Source organism: Mytilus edulis, chromosome 11, assembly GCF_963676685.1.
Source record: "Mytilus edulis chromosome 11, xbMytEdul2.2, whole genome shotgun sequence".
NCBI lineage: Eukaryota > Metazoa > Mollusca > Bivalvia > Mytilida > Mytilidae > Mytilus > Mytilus edulis.
In genome coordinates this window covers 48,379,833-48,391,852 of record NC_092354.1, presented here as the reverse complement: position 1 = coordinate 48,391,852, position 12,020 = coordinate 48,379,833, and the positions used below count along the sequence as shown (strand labels likewise).

The 12,020-nt window shown below is 31.0% G+C and overlaps 1 protein-coding gene across 9 annotated transcripts in view; it reads left to right on the top strand.

The window, feature by feature from the left end:
- The window catches only part of LOC139494712 (A disintegrin and metalloproteinase with thrombospondin motifs adt-1-like), a 185,956-nt gene that overhangs the window by 140,617 nt on the left and 33,319 nt on the right, over positions 1-12,020 (top strand). For 2 of the 9 annotated variants that reach the window (XR_011657122.1, XR_011657120.1), the window contains 6 exons: positions 2,216-2,386; positions 3,608-3,778; positions 6,965-7,135; positions 7,608-7,778; positions 8,500-8,601; positions 9,240-10,487. The exons of 6 other annotated variants lie outside the window; for them this stretch is intronic. The gene's annotated coding sequence lies outside the window, so the exon portion shown is untranslated. The remainder of the gene's footprint in view (positions 1-2,215; positions 2,387-3,607; positions 3,779-6,964; positions 7,136-7,607; positions 7,779-8,499; positions 8,602-9,239; positions 10,488-12,020) is intronic. One more of the 9 variants, XR_011657121.1, reaches the window with a different exon arrangement.

Sequence of the window (12,020 nt, the reverse complement as noted above, 5' to 3'; positions counted from 1 at the left end):
TACATATAATTCTTCAAATAAACATGTTAAAAGGAGAAAAAATCTATATGATTTCAACCTGAAACTGTCCAGAGGCTTGACAGAAAGAATTAAAAAGCAACTTAATCTTCAAGCTAACAGTTCTCCGAAATTGACATCTTCAAAATATTGAATTTACAAACGTGTGATGTTAATGAACAATCTTTTTTCAATATTCATGTGTTATTCCTACTTGAAACAACGCTTTTGACGGCTTTGTTTTCTTATATGTTTAAGACAAGCTTCTAGCAAAGTAATAATGATCAGAAATTTTTATTTCTCTGTTAAGGCAAACAATGCTTTATAAAGAGTGTGCGTCCGAACCGCTTATATGGATTCACCTCATAAGGAAAGATAAACAAAATAAACAAAACGTTAAATAGCAAGGGATTTATAAACATTTAATAATGTTAAGATCTGCATGACCAAAATATTCATTCGGTAAACATATAATATTTACAACCTTAGTTTCAAAATTATAGTTTAAGCTATAATCTGATAAAGAAATAACAAATGCAACATGAAATTAACCACAAAACATAAGTCAGCATTACGTATGATATATGAATTTATGCTTAACTACATTTGTACGGCATCATTTGTATAGAACATTGCTAAATTCAGTAAAGATATTTATCAATTAACAGTATTAGAAAATACAATTATTTAATTTACTCATTCCGTCGTTACAATAAGACATGTTTAACTTTATTCAAAGAATCGGCATTTTAATTAATAAAGAAATCATAAGAAACAGTACACTATATATTTTTCCCTAAACAATTCACATTCATGTCCAGTGTACAAAGTAGTACCGGTATTGTCGGTATCGCGAAGTAGACAATATCGACAATATTGTACAACGTTGTTGATATCGTTTCATTCTCTTGTCTACATCGTTGAAATTGACGATATCGCGAAGTAGACAATTGTCGACACGATGTTGTACAATGGTGTCGATATCGTTTCATACTCATGTCTATATCGTTGACATTGATGATATCGCAAGGTAGACAATGTTGAGACGATATTGTACAACACTGTCGATATTGTTTCGTACTCTTGTCTACATCGTCGACATTGACAATATTGCGACTAACACGACTATGTGACAATCCTTACCCATCATTTGGTGGATCGTCGTGTACTGGGAGCTCAAGGAAATCGTGCTGGTACTTTTTGTCAAGATATATTCTTGATAAACCTAGAAATATGTCTTCGATGAAAATATATCAGACATGTATAATGGTTTAATATTGACTTAATACATACTATTTATTTCTCAATAATTTCATTGATGGATTTTTGTTTATTGTGAAAGCTACCACAGAAACCTTCAAACTCATAAATTGAAAATAAACTGAAAACGCCCTGGCTAGAAAAGAAGAAGACAAACAGACAAACAATAGTACACAAAACTCAATTTAGAAAAATAAACAATGAACAACACGAACCCCACCAATAATAGGGTGTGCGATCTTACATACTTCGGAAGGGTAAGCAGATGCTGAACCCGTCGTGTTGCTCCTGTTAGTACAAGAACGGTAAGAAGAATAATTTAGATGGTCACATTAGTAAAAAGGGAACGGGGACATTATGAACACATCCGCTATCAACTGTGAAAAGGATATTAAATAACGGTCAACCTTATCGTGATGGCGTTCGTAACATTGATGAATATTGTGAATTAGTGAATGACAAGAATTTAATCAGATTAATATCTGGTTTTAAGACGATTACATTAGCCTGTCTTTTTGAAAATAATTTTTAAAGATTAACACTAAAATCTAATGTTAAAATACTAGCGACCAGGGTTATAGTTTACAGAAAGGAATATATCTGAATGTATTGTTTTTGTCTTAGGGTCTTTATTTTATGTTTTATTTCAACTACGCAGAAGAAAATAACCACATTTTAACAAATACATATAAGGTTATTCCTTTTTGCAGAGACTCCACACTAGAGGAGAACCAGCAGTTAGTAAGAAGCATGTTTAAATAGTTTTGCACGAAGCCACGAACGAAGTAATAATACTCGAATTTAGTACATGTTTATGTGATAAAGACAACATGTTATTACAACATTTAATATCAAGTACACTTCAAATTTCATGTTATGTCACCTTTAAGGGTCGGTTTAATAGTACTATATTTTGTAATAATATTTTACTGCGTTTCATATTTTACATTATTTTTAGTTAATGGAAACTGGGGTTCTTGGTTGGACTGGACAGTATGTAGTTCTAGTTGTGATGCTGGCTATCAAACGAGAGCCCGCCTCTGTAATAGTCCGATGCCATCGTCAAATGGCGCTTACTGTAATGGAAAGTCGTGGGAAGTACTTAACTGCAGCACTTCTATGTGTACAGGTATGTCGGCTTCTTGTTTGTATAAGATTATTGTAAGGTGCACTAATTATTCTGAATAATCATTGTCAATAATTTCAAGTTATTAATAAAATCTCAATACATGTATATTTTTTTTATAAAGTGCTGTTTTCCGTTATTATCTCTTTTGTTTGTTGTTGTTGTTGTTGTATTTTACTTGTGTTAAACCTATTATCGAGGTCGCCAATCTCTCTTATATATTATTAAAACATTGCAAACTACAATTATAGTTTATGAAGAAAATAGTAAGACGTTATGTATGTTATTGACATGTCACCTTACCTGGGTAAATAAATGATCAATTGATATTACAATGTATTACATTCAATTAATTAACGTTCATTTAACTAAGGCCGTGTTGATATTTAACGCCGAGTACAGTAAACATGTTTTCAATGAGTTTAATGTATTGTACCCTGGTTTCACATTAAATATGTTCGCATCCATACACCTGGTTTAGTTACTTGTGTATAAGTTTTGTTCACACTTAGAAACTAAATGTCATTTAAATGTTCATTACATAGAATCGAATAAGATTTCTTGGACAACTTTTCTAGCAGTGATGAAAGCCATTTTGATGATTTGCAACAATTCTAAAAATACTAAAGATGTCTCAATTACCAGAGGCAGAAACAGGCATTTTTAAAATGCACGGGGTTCAAAACATTGATCGTCCGAAAAAGGGGGTTCCATGTTTAGTCTACATTGACAAAACATGATTTATAGATATAGGAAGATGTGGTGTTAGTGCCAATTAGACAACTCTCCATCCAAATAACAATTTAAAAAAAGTAAACCATTTTAGGTCAATGTACGGCCTTCAACACGGAGCCTTGGCTCACACTGAACAACAAGCTACAAAGAGCCCCAAAATTACTAGTGTAAAACCATTCAAACGGGATAAAACAACGGTCTAATCTATATTAAAAAACGAGAAACGAGAAACACGTATAAATTACATAAACAAACGACAACTGCTGTACATCAGATTCCTGACTTAGGACAGGTGCATATAAACATAGAGTTTTATCAATGGGAACGTAATTGTGTTTAGTTTACGTGTGAATTACACTAACATAACACCGAGATAAAGTCAATTAAACACGGCCTTAAACACTTTTTTACAAGAATCAATGTCCGGTTAAACTATTCAGTTATCGATATTCAGAATGCTATTTATAAAGGAACATGTTTTTATGTAAGTTAATGGAAACTGGGGATCATGGTCAGACTGGACAATATGTAGTTCTAGTTGTGATTCTGGCCACCAAACAAGATCCCGTATCTGTAATAATCCGGTACCATCATCAAACGGCGCATACTGTTATGGAAAGTCCTTCGAAGTACTAAACTGCAGCATTGCAAGGTGTATAGGTATGTGTGTCTTTTGTGTCTTTAAGATATTCTGACGAACCGTAATGTATCCTTTTGCTGTCAATATGTAGGACTCGATGGTACGATAGGGATGCGGAAGTACCATGGTCTTTTCGCGGAAGTGCGAAGGTTTTTCGTGACGTTGAGACATTGTGACGTTTTCAAATACAACGTTATTTATAATCTAGATGATTCATAAGCAGGAGAATAAGATTTGTAGATGAAGCTTTCAATCGTACAAAAAAGATAACAGAATGAAACTAAATATTCCCGAACAGTTTTGAGCATTATAGGTGGAGGTTACAGAAATAGGTAAAACTAAGTCAGACATCAAACCATGGGAAACAAGGTGGCTTAAAGATGATTTAGGTCTGCATATGGGCTAACCCGTGTTCGGAAGCATGTATAATGCATGCCGCAAACGTTTCGTACGGCAAATAGATGTATTGATTTTAATATTAATTTTGACTTCCCTCCAAGTATATTTCACAGACTTTTGTGTAGACAACTATAATATTGTTAGCTATGTTTTCGTGATATCAAGTAGCTGTTATTTTGTTTTATTCTACATGAAACCTGTTGTGTAAGAAAACACGCAATGTTAATAATTTAAATGTGTTACCAGTATTTATCTTCTGCAATGGGTTGCGCCAAATTAAAACTTAATCGTTCTAGCTTTGTGTCCTTCTGAATTAATGCACAGCACAGAAACAGCTAATTCTCAAGCTTTTTAACAGAAATAACGCCACTCTCACAATGAGCCAATCTTGATTAATGTAGGCCCTTATTTGTTGTTTTTTTTATATTATTAAAATCAGTTATGTTATCAGATGGATAGATAAATGAGTGTTATGAGCAATTTCTTAGCTATGACATGACAAGAACAAAAATTAAAATCACAAAAATACTGAACTCAGAGGAAAATCAATTCGGAAAGTCCATAATCACATGGCAAAATCAAATAAAAAACGCATCTAAAACGGATGGACAAGAACTGTCATATTCCTGACTTGGTACAGGCATTGTCAAATGTAGGAAATGGTGGATACAAGTTACTTGTATATTTGACAACATTAGATGTATTCTGTGTAGTAAGTATAGACTGCAGCGCTGAACCCGTAGTTTATCGCACTTTAAATCAAAATATTAAAACATGTCTTCAATCTCGAGTCCATTATATTAATCTACTCCACCATGTCTATTTGCTGACTCCATATCGTTGTGTGCTAAGCTAATAGTTAGCAAATTAGGATGTAAGTCTTCGGTTTAACCTGACCAGGAGTAAATCTGATCTCCCAAAATCTAAACCGGTAACGACAACGTCACAGTTGGACCATCGCACTTTAGCGTACCCTTCAACGCATTTCAGCGTATCTTACAAGGTAGCGTCACAATGACACCATCGTTTAGTTGTTTGTTATACTTTAGTTTAACTTATTATCAAGGAAGCCAATCTCTCTCAGATATTATACTCAATGAAATTTTCAAACTACAAGTATGTGACAAGTCGTACATGCAATTGCAATGTATGTTTTTAAGATGTCACCTTACATGGGTAAATAAAAGATTACATGCTTTTACAATGTATTACATTCAACTAATAAACATTCATTCAACTTATACATCTTTTCAAAATTCAGAATGCAGTTTATAATTGTTTTTTTTTTAATGTACGTGAATGGGAACTGGGGGTCATGGTCAGACTGGACAGTATATAGTTCCAGTTATGATTTCGGCCATCATACGAGATTCCGCCTCTGTAATCAGCCGGTGCCATTTGTATGTGTAAATTGCCATAAGATAATGCTGACGATCACCTAATTATATTAATTTCTCAAATTATTCAAGTTTGTATGAAAGGTGAAATAATTAAACATATAAGACGCAATACTACCTGCTGTGGTTTTTTCTATTTGTTTTGTTGTGGTTTTTGTTACATGTATCCTCTCGCCGACAAATGTATCTGATAAATTGCAAGTATGAACATAGATGGGACTGTTTTGTATCTAGTTTCATAAAATGTATGTCGGAATTTTGTTCAAGACACTTATTTATTAAAAAAAGAGACTAAAGATGATCATTTTTTAATAGTACATTGTATCATAGCATAAAATTAAAGTTGACGACAAAAAAAAAGGAGAACTGTAACGGATAATGGTTTCTAAGAACAACCCTTCCAAAGAGCAGAAAATAGCCGAAGGCCACCATTTGGTCTTCAATACAGCAAACAAAATCCCTCCCCAATTAGCAAATTTCAACAAAGGTATTAAAAGATAAAATATTTGTAAACAAAATTTACCTTACAATCTTAATTCCGAGAACTACTGCAAACATCTAATGTTCACCAAACATTTTCCTCAAACTGCCAAATGATTCACATTTTCAAAATTTTAATTTGCTGTAATTAATGATGACATCAGGATCAAGTTTATAAATTGACGATCCTGACTTCTTCTGTTAAGATGTAACGGTGATAGGCTCAGATGTATTGAAAAATTACACCTACAGTAATTCATGTCCAACAAATCTTTAAAACTTCTATCATATTGTTACTTATGATAAAATGAAAATATTGTATAATAGTGATTTTAAAATTCACTTTACCCGTTCAGAACAATGGTTCATACTGAAATGTACTTCAGAAGGAGAGGAACATTTTGATTAAAAAGGATAAATTGTGATAAACTCTTTATGTGCCTGTCTTAAGTGAGGATCATGTAATTGAGTGGTTGTTGTTTATTTCTTATTTGTACCATTGTACCACTATCCAATGTTAGTGGGATGGTTTAACGCAATCAAACTAGATTAAACCCGCTGCACGAGCATGCACCTGTTTTAAATAAAGAGCCTGTTATTCAGATATTTTGTTTGTTGTCGTGGATAATTGGTAAAAAGTTTTTTTTTATATATAAATTACACTGTTGGTTACTCTATTTATCTGCTTGGTGTAAGTAAAGGCTCCGTATTGAAGGCCGTACGGTGACCTGCAGTTGTAAACTTTTTTTTACAAATTTTAACTTGGATGGAGAATCATACCACATCTTCCTATTTATATAGCTATAGATTTGTTACAAATTATCACATGACATATAACAACTCAAGCGCGTTTTACTTACTATACTGCATGTGCTGGAAACAGTTATGCCACTGCCACAGCTATCTTACCTTTTTGTTTCATCTTTAAAGTTGATGGAAGTTGGGGAGAGTGGAGTAAGTGGTCAGATTGTAATGCAACTTGTGATGGTGGTGTACAGAAACGTACACGTTTTTGCAACAACCCATATCCATCAGCTGGCGGATCTGCATGTTCGGGGATGGCCGACCAAATATTAATATGCGCAGAGAGTCATTGTCCAGGTGAGCGATCCTTTTCTATAAAATTGCACTATATTTTTCACTGAGTCTATGTAGTAAAAAATAAAAAAACAGATTAAATCAATTAGTTCAGTTGAATAATTTTAGCATCACGCGCTTATTAAAGTTTGTACAAGTTTCGCATCTTTTGTTTGTGATTTTCTTTTCTTTTTTTGTTTTTGAAATTTGTATGGTATAACCTTTAAATAAACAAAGCTTAAAGATTAATTATGTGTTATCAATTTTTCACATATTTACAAAAATAACCTTCGTGAATATAAAAGTAAAATCTTTAAAAGAAATATGGAAATGTGGTATGATTGCGTATGATACAGCGTTCCACAAGAGACCAAAAAAGACAGAACCTTACAACTATAGGTCACAGTACGGACTTCAAAATTGACAAAAACTGTTATAATTGGGCATTAAGAATAGATTATAGAAATATTTCAATTTAAATTAAAACATATTTTAGTCATTGGCGCCTGGTCAGAATGGGGTGTTTGGAGCTTATGTTCGGCTTCGTGTGGTTCAGGAAATAGAACACGGAGCAGACAATGTGACAATCCTCTTCCTTCCTATGGTGGAGCGTATTGTCATGGCAAAACTTTTGATTCGGATAAATGTAATACCCATGACTGTCCTAGTATGTATATTGTATATATTATGTTAGTTAATTATTTTTAGTTATCTAACTTTGTCTTACATATAAAGTGACCTGATTGAAATAATAGGTTATTAATAGCTGAAAATTTCAAACATGTGCTATGATTGAGAACCTGGAACTGAATCGAATGTTAATGCTTGGATTCCTTAAATAACCATGTTAAAAGAAAAAGGAAAACTATATGATTTCAACCTGAGGCTTGAAAGAAAGAATTAAAAAGCAAATTGATTTTCTATTTTTAATAATATTGAACATAAAGATCAATTTCAAACATAAATATAGATAATGGTTATTGAACGGGAACACACTTTGTGAAAAACCATGATGACCAAAGCTAACAGTTCTTCGAAACTGGTATTATCAACATATTGGATTTGCAAACATGCGCTGTTAAAGAACAAGCTATTTTAATATTCATATGTTATTTCTACTTGAAAGAACTTTTTTGACGAATTTTTTTCTTATATATCTATAACAGACTTCTATCAAAGTAAAAATGGTGTGAAATTATCATTTTTCTTTTCAAGGCATGGTTTTTAGAAAGGTTATAAAGACGATAGCAACGAAAATGTTGTGCCTAAAAATAGTTCTAGAATGCAAAATTATTCTCACGGTATTTAATTTATTTATCAATTTTATGATATTAAACACAATTTTCATAATTATACATTTTAGTAATGTTGATATGATTTCATTTAAGCTGATAATTGCCTATGCTTTAATGGTGGAAAATGTGTAACTAGCAATGATGGAAAAGTTGTTTGTGATTGCATCGGACAATGGACTGGCGAATTTTGTCTAGGTGAACACAATTATTTTTATATTGATACATAGCTACTTCGAAATTACCAATATTTCAATCAGAATATTCCTGATCACAATAAATCAAAAATTGTTTTTTTTTTGGTCAGAAATAAGTATTTTTCATAACTTGTCACAATAATAACAACAATACACTGTAAAACCTTATCAAACATTAAAAAAAATCGCAGTTAAAATCGAACAGAATAATGATGTATTATTCTAGCAAGTGATGTTCATATTAACAATGTATTTTTTAATTGGGAATTAAAATTAGCATCTTGGACTCTATTGGTAAATAATGTTTCGAAATTCATTATCTTGTTTTTTTTTAATGATTTTTGGAAATTCTTTTTTTAGTACACCAGTTGAAAAATGCAGAATATAAACAACATAGTTTTTTCATTCTTTATTTTACGTTGCAAATGTTTAAATTTCAATTTGAAATTCAATAATAATAGTAAAACATAACATCAGTGCTTCTCGAATCACTATAGAACTGTTGTCAATTACTGTTATTGAACCTCATGCGTAGCATTCTTTTGATTTTATATATTTCACATCATAAGCAAGTAGCAAATCTCATTGGCATAGACAATGTTTCCAAATTGGCATTACTTTTAATATGTTCTTCAACAGAAAGCCAATGTATGACATACGACTGTGGATTTGGAAACTGCTATGTTGAACCAATGAATGGAACAGCTCAGTGTGTTTGTGGCAATAAACAACCAACATATTGTCCTGGTAAGCAGATTAGATCTAAATGACAAATATAACAATAAATTATGAACTGGAAAGTTTTTAAAACACTTTTTACATTTATCCGTCAAAGATGCACAATTTATGAATAAGAAAAAAATATATAAATATATTTAACTTAAGGAACGATCTTTTATTGTTCTGTTTTATGCAGAACATTAAACTAAACATTGAAAAAAACAGCATATGAGAAACAAGGCTCACAATAGTTCCAAGTTATATTTACATTTTGATGTGTTCTGATAATATACGTAACCCATTTTAATAATAGTTTGAATACTGTTTCATTTAGAAATTATGAATGTTATAATGTCATATGTACAAGATAATAGGGTGTTATTCTCAATTTTCATTTGAACTAATATATGTGCTTACATTAATCATTAAACGTTAATATGTTATGATACCATATGTAATGCAGTATTCTTATTTACCTGACACATACTAACATTAACAGGTTTTTTGTTATTTCATTATCAAATTGCATGTTTGTAGGAATATTATGTTTATACTCTCGTCGCTTTGTACAATTATAAGAACATACGTAAAAATCTGATTACATACATTTTTTAAAAGGTACAATGCGTGTGTAAGAATCATTTACTGTTTATAAAAAATGAAATATAACAAGCAGTTAATAAAAAAAAATTCCTGCTGATTTCTTTTCGTTTGAAATTTAGTGTATACATTCATTCATTTATTTGTTATTACATTTTCAGTTTCGTGATATTAGACAGATTTTCTGAAAGAATTATTATCAATGATGTTTATAATTGAACAGATAAACTTTTCGTCATAGAAAAATATTGAACTGTTTTCAACACATATTCGTATTTTCAATTTTGTTTTCAAAATTTTTTTTATTTTTTTTATATTTTATTTCGTAAGTACATGTAAATACCATGTATTATTTATTAGAATATTTGAATTCACCATTCAACTTCATTTTGTTTCAGGCAATCATCGTAATTCTTGTAACATATAATGTCAACTTTCAAAATTAGTCTAATTAATTTATTCTCTTTTTTAAATCACGTATCTACAATTGAGAAACTGGTCTAGAAATGATTAGTTAACTTAATCACGATATGCATAGACAATGGTGATCGGATAACTAAAATAAAGGTAACTATTTAAAAAATAAATAGTTTTATATTCTGAAAAGTGAGATAATTGCTTTTACAGGAAACCTTATAAATCAACTTTTGAGAAGTTGTACCATTTCCAAGAAAAAATAACCATCTTAATGTCAGAAACAATGTTCAATATACCTCTTTGTCTGAAAGTCTGCCCTACAAAATGGTATTTTGGCCTTTTTTGTCACACTATATGCATACAGGTAAAATTTATTTTTATGGAAACCAATGAAACATTTATATCATGATTTTTAAAACAAAAAGCTAGTAGCGAAATTAATTTGTGATTTTCCATAAACATAAAAGGCAATGGGGTCAATGCTTAATGGTGTGCTTCCTTAATATATGCCGGTGTTTGGTCTCAGTTTATGAGAGAACTATCCAACAACAAATCTCACTTTAAATAAGGAATGTTAACTCGGTAAAGAATTACTAATCGAGTACTGTTTGTAATTAACGAGCGATTCTCGGGTACTCGCTCGAAAAAAACCATTTTAAAATGGAAACACAAAATTATACCCATTTAATGTAGTGTGAGTCATTGAGACCTGGACGTATATCATTCAACACTATTACGTAGGACTTACTAATAGTTCCCAAGGAAAATATACCCCAATTAATTACACATTTATTACCTATACAAATAAAGTAAACTAAATAAAATTTAATCAATCAATTAATAAACACCTATAGACAAATTATTTCTCAAACAACAGTATTTATGAACCGTAAAACACTTTTAATGATCAACAAAGGGGTGATGATTAGAACTTACTAATGTTCTTAATTATTTTCTTAGGGTCGACACTGGGTGCACCGTTTTTCTTTTTATTTAGAGAAAAAAGTCTTGTAACTTTTGAAAAACATTTTTTAACTGAGAAATTTTGAAAAGCCAAGTTTCACATTGAATAAGATTGAAATACAATTCAATTATCTCCGTTCTGTTGCAAACTAAACACGTCATTGCATATTTCAGTCATTGGTGTAGTGTACAATCACATAAAATACTAATTTCACGGAACGTTGTTGTCATCTTCGGAACCATAAGCATTTGAAGTATGTTTTATCAAAAAATGTATAACAGAGTCTTTCTTCTTGCAATCGTACTTTAGAATAACATAATATATAATGTATAAGCAGGAGGCAAATAACTTTCAGTTAAAAAAAGTCCGAATATGTTCCCGAACGATTTCTTAGAAATGACATGTAAAATTTGAACTTATATTTATATTTGATTTATCAAATTGTGATGTATAATACACTTTAGAATAACACGACATTCTTGATATGTATTTCCTTAAATCAAAATAAATTTTTAGATTCTGCTTAAATAAACTTATCTATAACAAAATATAAAAGTAATCTCAGATCTGTACTAAGTATCTGTTTTGTTTTTGGGAAGTACGAGTACCCGTCTACGTCCAATCTGTGTGTTGTTACATGTATCGTTTTATATATCCACGAGTTAAGCATTTTTCAACTGGATTTTATAGTTTGTTCTTATGTCGTACTGTTACACCAC